At 39.6% G+C, this 20,740-nt stretch overlaps 1 protein-coding gene across 1 annotated transcript in view; it reads left to right on the forward strand.

The window, feature by feature from the left end:
- Positions 1-20,740, forward strand: part of LOC122810728 (cytochrome P450 4F3-like) — a 3,229,861-nt gene that overhangs the window by 290,167 nt on the left and 2,918,954 nt on the right. The window lies entirely within an intron of this gene.

Raw genomic sequence — 20,740 nt, forward strand, 5'->3', positions numbered from 1 at the left:
TATTTGACTTCTCAAAGGGTGTGATATTGCATTTTTTCCTAGTTAGTTTTAGGCAGCGGTTCTGGCACCAGTCATTTGCCTGATTGAGGCCCTCCTGAAGGATATGTACATCAGCAGGTGATTTGGTGATTGTTCCCAGCTTGCAGTTGTCGGCCAGTTTGTCATCCAGAGGCCTTCCACATTAGCCTTGACTTCAGAGACACATATTACAAATAGGAATGGTCCCAGTACTGAGGCCTGTGGCACATCACTAGTTAGTGGCCTCTTGCTGGATCTAGATTCAACCACTTTAACCAAGTGTCCTGTCCATTTGCTAATTCGCTATCCATTTGGTGATGACTGGATTTATGCCCAGTTTTGTGAGCTTATTTATAATACCCAAGTGGAGAATCATGTCAAATGACTTGGCCAAGTCAAGATAGGTGGTATGCATTGCTTTACCCTCATCCATGGTTTTAGTGACTCTCAAAGAAATCCACCAGATTCATTAGGCATGACTTGCCCTTGACAAAGCTGAATTGGGTCAGGTCCAGTGTTTGGAAGTTTTCTATGTCATTATTTATCAGGCTGATGATTATTCTTTCAATGACCATACAAGGCTAGTCAAATTATGAGTTGGCAATTTCCCAGATCAGCAGATGATTTCCCTTAATGCAGAAGGATGACTGTTGCTGTCCTGCACACTATCAGGACAAAGCCAATCCAGAGACTCTGGCTAAATTTATGTATTTATTTAACATTTGTGTACTGGGAAAGTACAACTGGTACAGAGCCCATTTTCAGCAGAGGCCCAGGGAGAAATGCTCCAGACGCATGTCTTTTAAAGATCCTAATAGGCCTAAAAGTAGTTTTAAATTTGCCTTGGCTGTGTTGACCATACCATTTTTTCTGCTTCTACTTTGCTTTTTCATTCAGGATTGGAGTTTGGCTGCAGTGTGTATAGTTTTTCTGTTGTTCACAGCAAATTGTTCTCTGTTTCGATTCTGTGCTGGGGCGCCTTCTGTGTGAAGTCTGCATATCTCCCTGTATTTGTGTGGGTTTTCTCCAGGTGCTGCGGTTTCCTTCCACATTCCAAAGGCATGAAGTAGGTGGATTGGATACTCTAAAACTGTCCCTAGATCTGTGTGTGTGTGTGTGTGTGTGTGTGTGTGGTGCACCCTCCAAGGTGGTTTTGGCCTGGGAATAGCAACCCAGCCCCATAAAACCTATAACTGCTACAGAAACAATGAGTGCTGAGGGCGGTCATTGCCTGATGTGCTGAATGGCACAATGTGGACGTGTGAAATAGAGACCTCCCCATATGTGAGTCTGCATGTGTAGTCCTTTGTGGATGCAGAGAGTAATGTGTGTCACTCACAACCAGTTTGTTGCTTTTTGTGTCTATATGTGAGAAGCTAGCCTCCAGTGTCAATGTGTAACTCCATCTCTCACATACTGTATTTGTCTGTTCAAGAATTAAGTGGTTGTCAGTGTGTACATAAGGCAGTTGTTACATTGCTTCAGGATGCACACGTCCACCAAGCTGTATGCAGAGATAGTACTGAAGTGCCCATCCATGGATGCAGGTCCTAATGTGTACTTACAAGGGATAGGAGTGTAAGGTGCTTTTAACCGGATGAGGGAATGGTGCGTACTTGGTGTAATCTGAAGCTAACCGAACCAGTGATGCTTCCCAGTGCCCAAATCAGATGCTCTCTGATCAGCAATTGTCCCGGGTGGTATAATAAGGTAAACCTAAATAGTACTAACTAAATGCATAAATTCTGTTCATAACATAAACTAGTTGCCCCATGAGTGATATTGGATTGAGGTAAAGTTTCAGGGTTTTTTTTATAGAGAAATTTCAACTTCTGGTAATTGCATATATACAAGGCACCAGTAACCACTGCTGTGCAGCAAGCAACTTTGAGCAAATGTTAGGCTTATCTGCAATCAGAAAAATCAAGTTTTATACTAACTATGCCCTATGGCCAGTCAGGTAAGTACACAGTGAGCTTTCCACCAGAAATTCCCAGCTCAGATAGGTTAAAACTGCCCTCTCTTGCTACAACAGTGCAGACTCTGACCCTCTTAATGTAAAGTAACCATATTGGAGCCCAAGTGTTAAGGAACCACAGACAGATGCCCAGTATTGACAAAGAAACACTAGATACAATGTATTTCAGTGCAGAACAGCAGCCCTTACAGCAGTTTGAAAATGTGACTGTATAGAAGTGCAAAAAATAAATAGCACAGTAAACTTTCACAGTATAATGAAAGTAAGCAATCTTCCCAGATGTTTGCATCTGTAAAGGGCACTGGCACAGTGAGCAGCTCCATGCAAATGTGTTGAATTTATACCTGCACTGGAAATGGGGAAAACTGACTACTGAGTCCTCTGGCAATAAAACAGCATCACTTAGAGCCCTTTTATATACTTCCCACCTCAGATAGATCAGATAAGCACCTACTGCCATTAGATGAATAATCCCAGTCCTCTTAATATAAAATCACAGTGAAAGTGTGTCCAGAGTGAAATGCTGCCAGAAACATACCATTCAACTGTACATGTTTTTGTCTCATATTTTTTTTTTTTTGTCTCTTCCTCATAAAATTTTGGTTTTCTGGCAAATCATTGCCTTGTTATTGAGGATTGAAGTCAGAAAATAATGCCAAACATTTGAGTGTAAGAATTCATTATCTTCAGAAAATAACATACTAAAGCAAAACATGCTATTTTATCAACTTTCTAAGTTTCTAGTAGCAATATTTCAAAATTGTCCCTATTTTTGGGCCTTTGTTCCCCCATTATTTATGGCTTTGTCCAGTTTTCTGCTCTAAGAGGTTGAGAGGTACGAATAGAAACAAATTTAAGGAAAGGCAATAAGTAATTCACTATAACTCAAAGACTTTTGACAGCGTCTCTTACTCTCTTCTGCTGGACAAATTGTCTGATCTCATCTTCTTCTCTGATACATTTGCATGGTTCTCCAGCTATGTCACTGACAGACTGCAATCAGTGATATGGCGCTCTGCACTATCCTCTCCCCTTCCAGTAAAAATAAGTGTCCCCCAAGGATCCATTCCTGGACCACTAGTTTTTCATATGTTCTACCTACTCTGTACTTCTTGCCCACAGTCTTCCATAGTCCAATATGCTGATAACTCTACAGACATCACCATTGCCAACTCTCCCTCTGAACTTCTGTCAGCTACCCAGTTATCCTTTAACTTAGTCGAGACTTTACTCTCCAATAACCAACTCATCCTCAACCCTAAAAAAACAAAACTGTTACTCTTTCTCCCCAAAACCGTTAACCACATCAAATCTTCCTTCTCCATGGTGTCCCTAAATAATACCCCTATTGAAGTGGAAACCAGCACAAAACTCCTTGGCATTACCATCGACAATCAACTAAAATTTGACCTGCACAACTGTATCAGAAAAAACATCAGAAATAAAAAAATATATACTCACCGCTGAAGCTAGGATTACTTTCACCCATGCTTACCTGCTACCTTGCTTAATGTATTGCTCCCAAATACTCACAAAGCTGAACTCATCCCTGCTTACTAAACTAGAGACTACTTATAAAAAGATAGCTAGATTCGCAGCTCAACAAACTTACAAATCCTACCACTGTCTCTCCCTAAAATACCTAAATTTACTTGAACTACCGCACCTGCTTTTCCAAATCATACCTATTTCAGCCCTCCTACTGTGTCCAGCTCTATCCTCCCTCATCTCCCATTATTCTCCTACAAGATATCTGTGGAGCTTGACACTAGATCCATTACATATCTATAAACCCAAGACTATATCCGGGTGCAACATATATAGCTACCACCCTTCTATTGCATGGAACAAACTCCCACATGAAATTGGAACCCTCACACATCCTAAACAATTTAAATTGGCGACCAAAGAGTACTTTAAAAGGCACTGGACTTGCTACTGTTCTCACCTCCCTTGAATATATCTCTCTAACAAAATAACCATCTTCATCCTTTTTCCTTACTTTTCCCTCCCATAATCACCCTCTATTCCTTTTCAGTAACAACATCCTTTTCTACTAACTACATCTAAACTTCATCCTACCTCTTTTTCCGCAAAAGCCTCTTGAGAAACTGGTACAGATCATGTATTACACAACATCTAGTCTAAATGAAATCCTCATGCATGTTAATTAGCTTCCTATGGATATACATCTTTTTATTCATAGTACAGTACTGTTAAAATCTCCTTTTGTTTTGTAAGCATTATATGCTTCCGCATGTGTTTTTAAATTGCCTTGATATTGAAAAATTGTATATATATAATATGGAGCTTTTATCCCTGGGCCTCCACTGAAAAAGGGCTTTAACTCAGTCGGATACTCCTGGTCAACAAATGTAAAATAAATAAATAACAGCAGTGTACTTTAATCAGCTTATAAACATGTGATTATTGAATAAAAGTACTTTACTTTGTAGAAATGATCCAAGAACCACTCAATTGTGCCGAATTTATAAAGACACTAAGAAGAAGGTAAGGTTATTACTAAACCCTCACGCCAATAAAACAACTACATACAGTAATCTCTAGTGTGTTTCTCCAAACTGTACAGACCAGGATGCCACCCACTGCCACAAAATGGAAACTCCTCTGTCCTCTGGAAGTAAAAGCACAGAAAAGAGGTTGCTAGAATGTAAAAATGCATTACTTTATCCAACAGATAGCTGGATAATGAATTCAGAACAAGTAAATTAGTAGAATGAGCAATGAGAGGCAAAATTTACTTGTTTTCAAAATAAGCAAAAGGAAAGGCAAATAAATAATTCATGATTTAAACAGCAGTGTAGAAGGGGAGGAGCTTATAAAGCTCAATTTGCAGTAAGAGTGGGCAGCTTAAAAATCACCAAGTTTAAAAAGCAGATCAAAGAATGAACGAGTGGGTGGGAAATATAACCAGCAGGGAGTCAACAACAGTGCTTGCAGTTTTTGCATGCCTTCAGTCTTACAGAAAAGACAAGGCTGCAGATATTCTCTGTGTATTTAAGTGTCACTCAGTAAACAAATTGACCAATAAAAAACATGTAAATGTTCAGCCTGGACAATTTAGTGTCTATCTGCCACACAGAATAAAAACACTAGGCTAAGCATATTTCTTAAAACAGAAAACAAAATGTAATAGAGCTGCTTTCAGTCTTACCTATCAGTTTAAGCAACTCACAAAAAAAAAAAAAAAAAAAGATTCACTTTCCTCACCCAGCAGCGATTTGTCAACGGTGCTTTTTGTTTTTGCAGGCCTTGAGTCTTATCAGAAAGGACTAGTCTTACATTCCCTTAAACCTCACTCATCCTCCAAAATATTATTCTGCATATATTGTTCCCACAATTTCCATTCTATGTAATTTGCTTCCACTCTTTTCTAAAGATCCCACTTCCAGCTCTTTTAATCTCTGTTACAATATTTAGTACTTCACATACACCTGATTTAGACTTTGATTTCCATTTTCTAATAATTGCCATTTTACAGCCATGAGAATTAAACTTAACAAGGCCTTACTATGTCTAGGCAATGCAAATCATGTATCACTGCTCAAAAAATTATTTTCTTAGTTAAAACCATTTGCTCACCCAATATTTCTGACTGAGTACTCTGCAGGGAATTTTTAAAATCTGGCAACTCATTACATTCTCAAAATATTTGTTGCCAGCTATTGCTTTCTTTCCCAACACACCTCCAACATTTGTCATCTGCCTGAGGAAAACTTCTTTGGAATTTGCTAAGGATATAAAAATACCTGTGCAAACACTTCCAAGGAAAAATCCTGAATCGTGTAGACGCTGTTTCCTTGTGAATTGCTTGTCCATCAGTCTTTCTTCCCAGTCTTTTCTAACCTGCTCTGATTGATTCCTGTAGTTATAGAATATTTAATATGTCCTACTAGTTGTTCATTTTTAACAGCACCTTCTGTTTTAGATTTAACTAAAAACTTTACCAGAGTAGGTCTTTCACTTTGGATTTTCCTATCCCTTTCTCTTTTCCTATAGCCTGATATCAATCTCTGATAGGGAAGGCAGGCTCTGGTCTGCAGTCCAAATGTATTTTTGGCTTATTCCCGCTCTGTTACCTCTCCCTGTATAGTTATTTGCTCCCAATACCGTGGTTCCATCGCCAGTTTTCTCCAGTAAATTCCATCCCTCTCATGCCTATTCTCTGTACTGCTATTTGCAGTCATCCGTATTGGCAGAATCTCCTTTCTCCATTCTGGTGTTGGCTTAGTTGTTAAAATACTTCCCGCTACTTAGAGTATAGTCTTCTGTGTGAGATTAATATTTAATCGTTATGGTTTAAATTGATACTGGCCTATAGGAAGCTGGTCTGGTGGGTCTTTACTGTCTTCGGGTATTACAGTCACCACAATTTTCTTCCAGTATGTTGCTGCTTCCCCTCCTTTTAAAATACCATTACATTTTTTTCAGATCTTTATCATGTTCTTCTTCTTAAAGATCTACATCGAAAATTCCACTCTTTCCTTACTTATTGAATTTAAACCCTGCTTTATCATCATCCCTTTCCACTTTGAATTATAGCTTTCTTCTGTTATATCAACTTTAATTGTGTAGCTCTAACATATCCCTTCAAACCACATAATCCTAAACCACCTTGTTCTACTTGAAGGATCAGCTTATCCCATTTGACCCTTGCCGCCTTCTCCCAAGTAAAAATCCTTCAACTCTTTATTAATTACTGTTTACAACTTCTCCTCTGGGTGATAAAAAACATGCCAAACCTGTATATAAAACTAAATGGTCTAAAACATTTTCACTGCTTGTGTCTTGCTATCCATAAATAAGATGTTCCAGTTTCTCAGTTTTTGTATTATCTTTTGCTCAGTCTCTTCCCATATATCGTTAGCTACCATAAGCGAATCTTTTTTAACCCACACTCCTAAATATTTCATTTTATCGTGTTCCCTTAAATATGGGTATTGCTGAACCAATTCATGTATAGGTACAGTTTACAGCTATAGCCTTTGTTTTGTCTTCATTAATTTTATATCCTGAAAAGACTTGAAACTGTCTCAGAATGTTCCACAATGCTGAGATGTCCTTTTCTGGTTTTATACTGCATAAAACAATATTGTCTACAAATAAAGACATCTTTTTTTGATTACGATGCCAATTATATACCTGAATTTCTGACTCCCTTATTGTCTTTGCCAATGGCTCTAAATGTAACACAAATAAAGGGGGTGGGGCACACTGGTGTCTGGTTCCTCTGTTCAGACTCAACTTATCAGTTAAAAACCCTGTTCCACTTTAATTTTTGCCTCTGAACTGTCATATATTCCTAATTAAATTTATTATTGTATGGCTAGAAAGGTGCTTGGTGTGACATCTGGAAAGAGGAAGGAGGACAAGGAGACATGATGGTGGAATGAAGAAGTACAGGAGAGTATACAGAGAAAGAGGTTGGTGAAGAAGTGGGATTGTCAGAGAGATGAAGAAAGTAGACAAGAGTATAAGGAGATGAGGTGCATGGCAAAGAGAGAGGTGGCCAAGGATAAGACATATGAAGAGTTGTATGAAAGGTTGGACACTAAGGAGGGAGAAAAGGACCTGTACCAATTGGCTAGACAGAGGGACCGAGGTAGTAAAGATGTGCAGCAGGTAAGGGCGATAAAGGATAATGAGGGAAATGTACTCACAAGTGAGGAGAGTGTGTTGAGCAGATGGAAGGAGTACTTTGAGGGGCTGATGAATGAAGACAATGAGAGGGAGAGAAGGTTGGATGACGTGCAGATAGTGAATCATGAAGTGCAGTGGATTAGCAAGGAGGAAGTAAGGATAGCTATGAAGAGGATGAAGAATGGAAAGGCTGTTGGTCCAGATGACATACCTGTGGAAGCATGGATGTGTTTAGGTGAAATGGCAGTGGAGTTTTTAACTAGATTGTTTAATGAAATCTTGGAAAGTGAGAGGATGCCTGAAGAATGGAGAAAGTGTTTTGGTACCAATTTTTAAGAATAAGGGTGATGTGCAGAGCTGTAGTAACTACAGAGGGATTAAATTGATCAGTCACAGCATGAAGTTATGGGAAAGAGTAGTGGAAGCTAGGTTAAGAAGGGAGGTAATGATTAGTGATGATCAGTATGGTTTCATGCCAGGAAAGAGCACTACAGATGTGATGTTTGCTCTGAGAGTGTTGGAGAAGTACAGAGAAGGTCAGAAGGAGTTGCATTGTGTCTTTGTGGACTTGGAGAGAACATATGACAGAGAGAGCATATGACAGGGTGCCTAGAGAGGAGTTGTGGTATTTTATGAGGATGTCGGGAGTGTCAGAGAAGTATGTAAGAGTGGTACAGGATATGTACGAGGGTAGTGTGACAGCAGTGAGATCTGCGATGGGAGTGACGGATGCGTTTAAGGTGGAGGTGGGATTACATCAAGGATCAGCTCTGAGCCCTTTCTTATTTGCAATGGTGATGGACAGGTTGACAGATGAGACCAGACAGGAGTCCCCGTGGACTATGATGTTTGCAGATGACATTGTAATCTGTAGTGAGAGTAGGGAACAGGTGGAGGAGACCCTGAAGAGGTGGAGATATGCTCTAGAGAGAAGAGGAATGAAGGTCAGCAGGACTAAGATGGAATATATGTGTGCGAATGAGAGGGAGGATAGAGGAATGGTGAGGATGTAGGGAGTAGAGGTGGCGAAGGTGGATGAGTTTAAGTACTTGGGATCAACAATTCAGAGTAATGGTGAGTGTGGAAGAGAGGTGAAGAGAGAACAGGCAGGATGGAGTGGGTGGAGAAGAGTGTCAGGAGTAATTTGTGACAGATGAGTACCAGTAAGAGTGAAAGGGAAGGTCTACAAGAGGGTAGTGAGACCAGCTATGTTATATGGGTTGGAGACAGTGGCATTGACAAAAAGGTAGGAGTCAGAGCTTGACGTGGCAGAGTTAAAGATGTTAAGATTTGCACTGGGTGTGACGAGGATGGACAGGATTAGGAATAAGTATATTAGAGGGTCAGCCCAGGTTGGAAGGTTTGGAGACAAAACCAGAAAGGCAAGATTACATCATTTAGACATGTGCTGAGGAGGGATGCAGAGTATATTGGGAAAAAGATGCTAAGGATGAAGCTGCCAGTAACAGGAAATGAGGAAGGCCTAAGATAAGGTTTATGGATGTGGTGAGAGAGGACATGCAGGTGGTTGGTGTGATAGAGCACGATGCAGAGGACAAGAAGAAATGGAAACAGTTGATACGCTGTGGCGACCCCTAATGGGAGCAGCCGAAAGAAGAAGAAGAAGAAGAAGATTGTATCATGGAAGGCAAATGCTTCCATTGCCCTACTCCTAAAATTCCAGCTTTCTTTGATAAATGCTTTCTCTGCCTCAAGAGCCACCAATAACATCAGTAATTTCTTACGTTCTGCTTCCTTCTGGATTATCATTGTTGTATTTATGTTGTCAGATGTTTGCTTACCCTCCACAAAGCCACATTAATCCATATCTATCAATTTTGGCAGCATCTTTTACATTCTTTTAACTTTTATAGACATAAACATTTAATAATTATGATTTCAGTTGATACAGGCCTATAGGAAGCTGGGTCTGATGGGTCTTCACTGTCTTTTGGTATTACAGCCACCACAACTTTCTTCCAGTATGTTACTGCTTGCTCGTCTTTTAAAATACTGTTAAACAAAACCTTCCCGATCTTTATTTCATCTTAGCTTCCAAACTTTCGCAAGAATGCCTTCTATTTCTGGAGGCTTTGCTTAAGATTAATTATACATCACCATTTTTATCTCATCTCTTCCTATCTTAGCTGTTAATTGTTAAGACTCATTTGCCCTGACATTTGGCATACCTAAGTCTTCCATAAATATTTTGATTTGTGCTCTTTCTTGTTCGCTACGTTCCCCTGCTTTATACACATTTTCATATTTTTTTTAAATCTCTCTTAATACCTCTACAGGATTTTGGGGTATTTTTCTTGTTATAGGCTGCCTAAGATTAGCAAAAGCCCTTGCTACTTTCTGTTGCTTTAGTCGTCATGCTAAAAGTTCTTATGCTCTGGAATTATGAAAAACAGTTGCTTAACTGCATTCTATCTAAACTCATGCATATCATCTGGATACTCCATTGTTTTCTCCTTAGCACTCTGCATTTGCACCTCTTTTTTCTGAGAGATCCCCTTTTATCTGCAATACTTTAATCTTTATCATGTGGTCCAAATAATTCTTATTTCTCAACTATATCGTTTTCCTTCATTTCTACCCTATAAACTCCATTTTCATTTCATCCCACTCACTAGCTATAACTTCTGAAGAAATGTTCATCTTCCCTAATAATTCTCAAATAATTTTCACTATCCATTCCTTAAATTCTACTCTTTTTAACAGGTAGGTGGGGGTGTGCCAGTGTCTCATTTGTACTTCATTACCATGCATTTTTATTTTACCCGTTACTGAAGTATGATCTGAAATAGTCATTGGATTTGTGTCAAAGCTTTCAATTAATTGCACATGTTCCTGTGAATTGTAATCACTGCCTAGACTAGCCCAGTTATTATACCTTGGGGAATAACATGTAAATTCTCTCCTAGTTCTTACTACTGAATTCAAGTCTTCCATGCCAAATATTTTGAGAAATTTCCTCAGAAATCTACCCTCTTTTGTTATATTTTCCCTTCTAGGTCTACAAGACACATCCTTACTGTTGCAGTCAAGCTCTGTTCCCCACCAATAAGTAATTATTTCTACCAAAATTTTCTTAAGGTTCATAATAGCAGTTTTAAGTGGAATATAAATACATGCCACCATAATCCTTTTTTTACCAGTTGCCCCTTACTACTACAAATCTACCATTAGTATTTTTCCTCTTCCATCATTATTGGAACTTCTCTAGCAATTAGTACAAGTACTCCCCTTTTCCTTTGTCCTTGATATTTCTCTGAAGATCCCGACTGAAATCCTTTCTCTATCAAATGCACATGCTTCCTTCTTTCTAAATATGTCTCCTGTAGCATTGCTATTTGCATTCTGCATGTTTTAATATAATTCTATACTCCTACTTTTTTGTCTATTCTTTTGAGTCAATTCAAGTTCCAAAATAACACCTTTAGTGTAGACATTATGATACGAAGTTGATATGCTCACCTATAGTATATGGCAGCTTTTTACAATGTCCATTTCCAACTTTTGTGTTAAACACACCCACTAATGGGTAACAGGTTGATACTTTATACAGTTGTTTCTTGTCATCTCCATTTGAACATCTGTCACATTTTACAAGACTTTTTGTCTTAATGAAAACACTTGCAAAAAAACACCTCCCCAGAACACACCCCTTAACCTATTATTTTTTTTTTGTTTATCTTTGTTAACTGGGAAATCCAACTGGATAATTCCCATTTTTGGAGGCATGGGGAGAAAAGCTACATTAGTTACAGTGCATTATACTAAGTTCCAGTTAAACACAGAGTAGTTACATTTCTGTTGACATTTATACACAAACAGTAGTTACATTTAAACATTCAAAGATTTTACAGAGGTGAAAGTTATGAAAGAGAAGGCCCACGTGGAAATTAGTGGACCATACAGGCAGCAGTTTTGTATAAAAATTATCATTTCAGTGAGAGGTTGAGTGTATTCCATTTAAGGTGAGTATCGTACGGTGAACTCAGTCCTAACCTTGTGATGGACATGTGCAAGACCAGAATAGGTTAAATTGGTTAAAATGTTGTTTATTCAATGGTTTAAAACTACTGAGTTTGTTGCAGAGTTTTATTTGTGTGGGGATACTATTCCACAGTTTAGCCATGTATTGGGAGTAGAGCGAGTCTCCTGGAACATTATTTGACTTATTTGTGAGTAATAAGAATTTCTTGTTAGAGCAGAGGTCCCTTGCTGGATAGTAGGTCAGTAATAAGTTATGTAGTGCACAACATTTTTCTGGATGATGAATGAGTTTGTGTTCTGTAGTTGTGAGTAGGTTAGAGAGCTGTGTAGTTCAAGCCATTTAAATTGCTTTAAGCTATGACAATAGTGGGTTCTATGAGGAACATTGGTGGCAAATCTAGCTATTTTTTTGTAGCAGGAGGCAAGTCCCTTTCTTTTTGAGTATCATTTAAATTTGTTAGGATAGGAGCGACATATAAGAAAGTTGGCAATAAGAAGGTGGTGTCTAGAGTTTTTCTTGCAGTATTTGTAAAGCATCCATTGATCCTCTAAAGGGAGCCTAGTTTCTGGTGTGCAGTATGTGCTGGTCATATTTAAGATTGGCATCTATTATAACACCTAGATGTTTACTGTGTGTTACAGTTTCACTTGCAGTATTATTTGCTGACTTTGTAGTAAAATATTTCTTTTGATTTTGGCAACTTTTTGAGATAAAAAGCATTAACTTAGTTTTCTTGGAGTTGAGTAGGAGGTTTGATTCTTTGAGCCAGGTTTCTACAGTGGAGAAAGATTTTTGGGTAATGTCTTTAAATTTGTGTATTGTTGAGGCCATGCATATTAGTGTATGCATACTGAACTAAACTAGCATGGTGAGTGGAGGTTAATAAATATATAAAATAGGGGAGGACCCAGGATAGAGCCCTGAGGGACACCTGTAGCAACTGGTTGAAAGGATGTGTAGGTTTATTGCAATTTAATGGCTTGTTGCCTTCCAGATAGGTAACTCTCCATTTGAACATATATCACATTTTACAAGACTTTTGTCTTAATGAGGTTGGCATAATGGTTAAGGTGTTTACCTTACAAACAAGGTACAAAGTTTGATTCTCACATGGGGTAATTGGCTGGGCTTAAAATGACCCACAAGAGCAGTTAGCCTAGTACTAATCTATGAACCTATGTTCTAAGTTTGTTCACTTCTTGTTGTTCAAACACACAAAACTACTTAACATCTTCAACTAATGAAGTATATCCCTCATGATAGGAAGATTTGTCCCAAATCAACAGCTGCATCCACAGGCATTAATTAACCTAAAATTAAGGTTATACATGTTAAGGCACATTACAATCTGTGCTGCTACTTAGTCCAATTGTTGTCTGTTTTATTTCTTACCTTTACCCCTCCCAGATGTGAAAAACAGCTTGTATGTTTTCAGAAAACATTAACCTTTACGCGTAATAAAAGGTACACTAGTTATCTTTAAATAAAGCTAAGCTATGCACTGTTTTAGCAAATTTAAATTTAAATTTTTACTGGTGGATAGTCACCTGACTCACAGACAGGACCCAGGAAGTTAGAATTGGGGAGTCCACCTCTGCAAAGAGGCCAGTCACAAGTGGAGTCCCTCAGGGATCAGTCCTCGGACTGCTCCTTTTTAGCATTTACTTCTCAGAAGTCAAGGCCAATGTCAGTGGTCTCTGGCTGACTAAATTTGCAGTTGATTGCAAATTAGGAGCTGTCATTGAATCTCACACTGACACAAATGTTCACCAGGAGGGGCTGACACAAACACCTGGTGTCAGAGCCATGAACTAAAACTTAATGCCAAGAAATGCATAATAGTATCCTTTGGGAAGTCATCTATCCCTGGTAACTATCATATTGACAACACACCCCTTAGAGTTGACCCAGTAGTCAGGGACTTAGGGACACACATAGATATCAGTCTAGCGATTGATCATCAAGTGTCTACAGTGGTGAGGAAATCATTCTGTTTTGCGCAACTTATAAACAAAGGTATGGCATCTTAAGTCCAAGGGAAGTCATTGTTACTCTGTATTCAGCATTCAGCAGACCTATCATGGAGTACAGTGCCCCCTTTGGTATGTACCTAACCAGGTATATCCAACAATTGGAATGTCCACAGAGGTTCCTCACTAAGTAATATATCGTATGCAAACAGCCTCAAGACCCTATCCCTTTTTTTGTCTCCTACAGGCTTTTGAAGGGAGATCTAAGCCTGGCATGCAGGGCATTGTCAGACCCCACTTTGAACCTACTAGCATATCCAAAAAACAAACAGCACCAGAATTACCCATTTTTAAGACTTAAACCTCGCCTGTGATATAGATAGGACCTACTGGAGAGATAGGTATGTATCCCAGAGACTACCCCGTCTATGGAACAGGCTCCCCATCCATGTGAAGCAGAGTTCCTTCCTAACCCAGTTCAACTGCAACTTGGACTATTGGATGGGAAACCGGAAATTCCAATGGACAGAGGCAACCTGTAAATGGTTCCTCTCCCAGGCCCATGCTTAGACTTATCAAGGGTATCAGAACTTGTCAGAAATTTGGGATGCATGGCTAGGCTTAAAAAGGCCTAGTAAACACATATGAACCTATTTAGTTATGAGTAAAGTTGCTATCTCTTATTCACTTGCACTCATTTTAAACTGTGTTTTTTATTGAACTGCTTACCACTGTACATTTTAATTTTATGTTCTGTCAGACTCTTGATTTATTGCCTTCACCTTTAGTCAGCTTGGTTCCATGGAAACATGAAAGCAAAATGTAGAGCTACCTTCAGCATCAGATTTGTCAATTGACACTGAACATTTATTTGCTTAAAGAAAAATATTTATTACAGTAGTCTCTCATTTTTTAAAACCCAATTGAATTCAGTAAAACTTGTCATTAGATTAAGCCAAGGGAATTAATCCAGAATTAATATTTGTAAAAGTAAATGAAAACATTTTAATTCTACATATATTATGATCAGTGCACTTTTACATCCCATCCCCCACCCTAACAGCTGAAGAGTACAGCCCGTTGACTTAAACATGATTTTGTCCAGCCTTTCCTCACTTTTTCCATTATAATGCCTAAATTTCTTAAAACTACAAAGGAGAGAAATAAAGCAAGTTTACTTTAGAATTTTTATCACATAAGTGTTGCCGAAAATACTTTAATATAACATGCAGTTTTTATCATAAAATTTGTTGTACAAATACTGTTGCGAACAAAAATCATTTAGTATCAGTTACTTATCCCCCATTTCCTCCATCTGTTTTCCTTTTAGTGTCCTTCCAAACACTGACATGAAATGAGACAGATGTCTGTCAGTCCCCAAAGAAGTTTAACAAAGTCAGCAAAAATCCAGTCTCTCTCCAATTCTTTTTCTTGTAAAGCCATATTTCAAAAATGTGATCTATGCTTTATAGTCTCACATTTATTCACTAATTTCAGTATTGCTCGTCTTTGTCCTTTTCATTTACATCTCCAACCTCAGACTCCAGTTCATTTCCAAGGTACTCCTGAGTCTTGTAGTAAACTCTTGAGCTTTTTCTGTCTGAAGCTTTTTCCTGTTGAACACTGGAAAAGATTTCACTGGCAAAGTCTGTCTATGAGCCTTAACATCAGAAGTATGAGAAGCAGAACCCTTTTCCATTTGGTGGCATACCCCTTGTTGAAGAAATGTTTGTATTTCTTTCTTAGCTTGTTCTGCATCAAAAATTTACTTTGATCCTCCAAAAGAATATTCTAAAGATAGCTGGATACAGCCGTTTCACTCTCACATCTCCATGTCAACATTCCTTGATTGCTATGATAAATTTGCTTCTGTTCTGTGTGGTGTACAATGAATAATCCTTTTCTGCAAATAATGTACTATGTTCAGTTTTTAATATTTTTCCCTTCTGCCACAGTTTTGTCAGGATCAGCTCTTTCTGCTGGCATGATTGCATTTTAACTAATACAGGTCTTGGCTGCTTTCTCATGACCAGCTTTGGAGTATACACACAATGTGCCCTTTCAGTTAACAAATACTGCTGTGGAATACTAGTCCAGTTACTTAATTGTACATTCATAAAATGATTACAGTCTGTTCCTTCCAATTTCTATGGTATAGCAGAAAATCTCATTGTCTGATAATATTCATTCATTCTTTACTGATGGGTGTCGGTTCTGTCCTCGGAACCGAGTCAGCCTTATAACAAACTCGCACCAGCCAAAAAAACTCTCAAGCTAAGCTTACCTATAGTGCCTCCCTCCCTGTTACCTCAGATCTTGTTTGCTGTGTAGTTATCAAGATGTGTCAAGCCAGCTCTCTCAACTAAGTGATTTAGAACTTTTTTCTATTAAAACCCTTTTTGATAGCATTTAATTTTTAATGTTATAATATTTTACTTTATTAGTTAGTCGCTAGTCTCTATATCTTTTCCCCCTTTTCTTACCAATTTTGGTATTCTTAGTACCATCACTGGTACATGCCTTTCCTTCTCTACCCCCTGAGGTAATTCTTAATACCATTGTTGGTATTCCCTTTTCCCCTTTTTCTCCTTTTTATCTATCTAGATATCTATATTTAAATAAAAAGCTCTTTTTATAGATATTTCTGTTTTGTTAATTTATGTGCTTGTCTAACCTGTTTGGTGTGACACTACTCTTGGATTGTCCTACTCTGCTATGGTGGAAAAGAAAGGGATGACAGAATTTAAACAGTGCAACCAGTGTGGTCATAAAATGCCAAATTCAGACACCCATACCTTTTGCGTTTACTGCCTAGGTGTTCCTCACTTATCTGTACAACCACCATGCGAAATTTGTAAAGGTTTAGTGCACACACTTTAAATGAAAGGCAAAACAAGTTCATTCTCAAGGGTCTTCTAAAAACTCCTTTTTTGGAGGCTATTTCTGGGTCGGAAGGTTTACCCCCCTCCTAAGAAAGAACACAGACGAAGGAGCCATTCCGTTCCTTCTTCACCTCATTACACTGACTCTAAATTTTTGGAACTGGAGGCAAAAATTCCAAAATTTACACCAGCAACCTCTTCACCAGTACCTTAACCCCCTTCCACGGTGCCATCTTTGGTTCCAGGACCTTGACTATCCAGCTCTGTACCAACCACTGTACCGATAATGACCACTGTACCTCCCATGCCTTTAATTACTACTTCAGCTCCGCTCTCCCTTTCGGTACCAAAAATATTTCTTCCTACACCGGTCACTTCTGCCCTCCCTATACATCTTACTGGTCACGAGACCATGGTGTCAAAAGGAGAAACAGTCCCTCGGATCTGACAGACCCCTTCTTGGAACGGACTGACTCTCCATCAAGGATATCAACCCGCTCCTCCAGGAACCTCTCTGAATTTGATGTGGTGAGACTTGTGGATCAGCTTCTGGCAGCCAGAGGATCACAGCCCCTGTCAAACCCTCCCTCCCACTTGGAGCTGAGGGTTTTTCTCCACAGACTTCAACATATGCTCCTCCTTCGACCTCCTTACAGGTATTGAAGTCCCTGACACCGACACCTATCCTGGTTCCAGCTTCTTCAGTGCCACTGGTAGACCTCACCATGGTTCCAGAGCCAACCCTTTGGTCATTGACTCATTTGGAGCTGAGCCATCCTCGGGATCATGACTGGACTGTTGGCACAATGACCCCTAATGCAGCGCCCATTTTTTCTGTGACGCCGTCCACTACGGTTCCCGGTGTCTTGGCAGCACCAAGTCCTCTTGGGGCTCATTCCCTGGGAGTGGGCTCATCTGAGCGGGGTGTGGCTCTGGTTCTGTTGTCTGTCTCGGTTCCAGGCTCCCATCCCTCTTCAGACAGGCCAGCTTTCCAGGTGATGGAGAGGGCCCTTGCCTCCACAGGGACACACATAGTTCCCTCGGTGTTGGAGTACCATACATTTACCCCCTCTGGTCCGCAGCTTACACAGTCCACCACATCCGGACATCAAGCACAAGAGCCTCAAGATACCCTTCTGCAGGGCACCCTCTCTTCAGAGTCCTGTTTGGATGTTCCTGTTAAGGAGGTACCACGTAAGAGATCTTGCAAGAGGAAGCACGTGGACTCCCCCGAAGAGTCCCTCACTGAAGATATGGACTACAATGAAGGGTGGGTCCCCACGGGTCATCCCCTGAGGATGTCTCCTTTGGAGACATACTGGAAATTTTAAAACAGCATGGAGGCTGGAAGCCCACCAACCCCTCCTCTGAGGAGTCCATATTCTTGCAGGCTTTTCGTGCTTGACCCTGTACTACTTAGGTGATCCTGCCTGCAGATGAAGTAGTCCAACTCTTTGTGCAGTGTGCATGGAAGAGCCCTGATACCATTGAACCAATCCCCCGGAAACCAGACAAAATTCTGTCCCTGCTGGAAGAAAGTCCACACTGGTCCAAATGCCTACCAATAGACACTGTGGTGGCAGCCACTAAGAAAGAGCTTGCAGAGGAGAGCCATACAGTCCATCCTCTAAACAGGTAGTCTTGGGAGATGGACAGGTTAGGGAAGTGAATGTTTACCACATCGACCTTTGCCACACGGTCCTTGAATTACTTGGCACACTTTCCCAAACTCCAGAGAGACCTAATCTCAGAACTCTCAGAAACCTTGGCAGGAGCAGTCTCTGATGAAGTACGTGACAAAGTCTCATTACAACTTGCAACCCTGGAATCTATGTCCAACTCGGGCATGCAGTTAATCTCTCACTCTACCGAAGCGGCGGCTAGAGCAGCGGGTTCAGATATCATGAGACTTCATGCCTGGATGCGCCTTTGTGATTTTGTGGACCCTTTTAAATCTTCCTTTCTTAATGCTCTAGAGGATGCTTCTTCCCTCTTTGGCCCGAAAGTGAGACACACAGGAAAGGGACATTTTCTAATTCCTATTTGCATTTTTCAAGTTCCCACCCTTTTGCACAAAAAAGGAGTATTGTAAAGGGGCAGTTTAAACGTAGTTCTAGAATGACCTCTTGTGATATAGATTTTGAAATAGAAATCAACAAATTAAAGGCCATGTTTATAGAAAGACAATATTCAGTTGACCTTATTGAGCAAACAGTGGCCGAGGTAAGGGTGGGTAGAACAGGTAGGTTTTGTCCTATCCTGGGTTTGAATTTGGAGGGAAATGAGGATGGAAACAACAAAGCTATGGTTTCATCACAGGTAGAACACCTAGAACAGCAAGGTGGAAAGAACAGATAGGAAATGGAATATCACCCAGTGGGAAATTTTGTCCTACAGTATTGTATAGACACACCGGCTATCAGTGGCATCATAGCTGCACACTGGAACAAGTTTAGTGGATATTCTGATTTAGAAGTATTGTTCAAGGCCCCTTTAAAATTTAGTTAGAAGAAAGGAAGGAATCTTAAGGACATTTTGGAGCAAGAAAAGGTTATTAGTCAAAGAAAGAAAGGAACTTATAAGTGTGGTTCTTGCCCGCAGTGTCCCTACATTATTAATCAGAATAAAGTGTATATTGTGGAGAGAGGGAAGATTATTGAATCTGGCACCTTTGCTAACTGTGATAGCAAGGGGGTTGTATACCTCGCTTTATGTAAAATATGTGGGGCATTTTATGTGGACAAGACCACACATAAACTAAAGAGGAGGGTGTATGAACATATGAATGCTGTAAGGACACAGGATCATAATAATGCATTATACAAGCACACATTGAACTGTAAAAATTCCAAGTGGACATTTTTTATTTTGGAAAATAGTCCCTGACCCTAGGGGTGGTGCATGGGAAACAAGAATAGATGTGAGGGAGCTTTTTTGGCAGTTGGTGTTGGAGGCTAACAAGCACCCAAGAATTAATGAACATCTATCCATAGTACCAGTTTTAAAGATGAGAGCTGCTAAATTATAAATACACTGTATGGAAAATATTTTAACCAGTGAAAATAACAGGTTCAAGTTTTGAATATTTAGTGGCACATTCAGGATGTTTATTTTAGCATATACAATATATATTTTCATACATTTCAACACACATTTTTATACATGTATATATTTACCTATTTATTCAATATTTATATATTATACATATTTATACATTTTATATTTAATATACACATGAATTTTACTCATTGTTGGTGTGCACATTTTGTATTAAGTGTAAATGTAACAGATTAGGTCGCATTAGTATATATTTGTCAATATGAATTTTAAATGCATTGTATTTCATTTTAAGGAACGGAATGATTTTAAAGTAATGATTTTATTGGTTGATTAAATAATTGCATGCACTATGGGTGGTATAAAAGGAAGACACAGCTTGTTAAATCTGTTTTGCATCTGAGGAAGTATAACAGAAGACGAAAACGCTATTGTGGTGTAATTGCATTTATGCAATAAAGCTGTTGGTTCCACATTTCGCTGTGGCAAAGAAATTCATTTCCATCTCTTTTGAGTGCCAGGATTGTGCTGGTTTTGGGGTTGAGACACATGTTAGCCAGGTGTGAAAAGGACGACAAGACCCTGTCTGCCATGGGCATACGCCCCCCTCCCCCCGTGATCTTACTCCAGGAATCAGAGGAGTGGAAATATGTGGCACAAGAAGTCCCATGGTCCTTTCTAAGGCACACGTGATGGGTTTACACCCCGGGGAAGAGGGGGTAACTCTTCTGGAAGGCACCCCTACAGAGGCAGAAGGGAGTCTGCGTAATCAGGGATCCAGAGATTTTCTGGATCAGCCTCTTGACAGCCCTACAAGTGCCCCTGAAGTGCTGCCTGATTGCTTACCTCTGGAAGCAGTCTGGGGAAGTTTCTCTCTGCACCAGCTTGCCTGGCGAAAGATAACCACATATTCTTGGGTGCAGACGATAATTGCCTGAGGTTATCACATCCATTTCAATATTTACCCAAAGCTGCTAAGGCACATTCCTGACATTCCACCCAGTCAAAGGGAAGTCGCAGCTCAAGAAATACAAAAGCTGCTCTGAAAAAGTCATCCAAACAGTCCCACCAGACCAAATAGGATCCGGATTTTACTCAAGATTCTTTTTAGTGCCAAAAAAGACAGGAGACTGGAGGCCAGTCTTGGACCTCAGCATCCTAAACAAATTTG

The sequence above is a fragment of the Protopterus annectens genome, chromosome 9.part0 (genome assembly GCF_019279795.1).
Source record: "Protopterus annectens isolate FY-2018-M chromosome 9.part0, PAN1.0, whole genome shotgun sequence".
Lineage (NCBI taxonomy): Eukaryota > Metazoa > Chordata > Ceratodontiformes > Protopteridae > Protopterus > Protopterus annectens.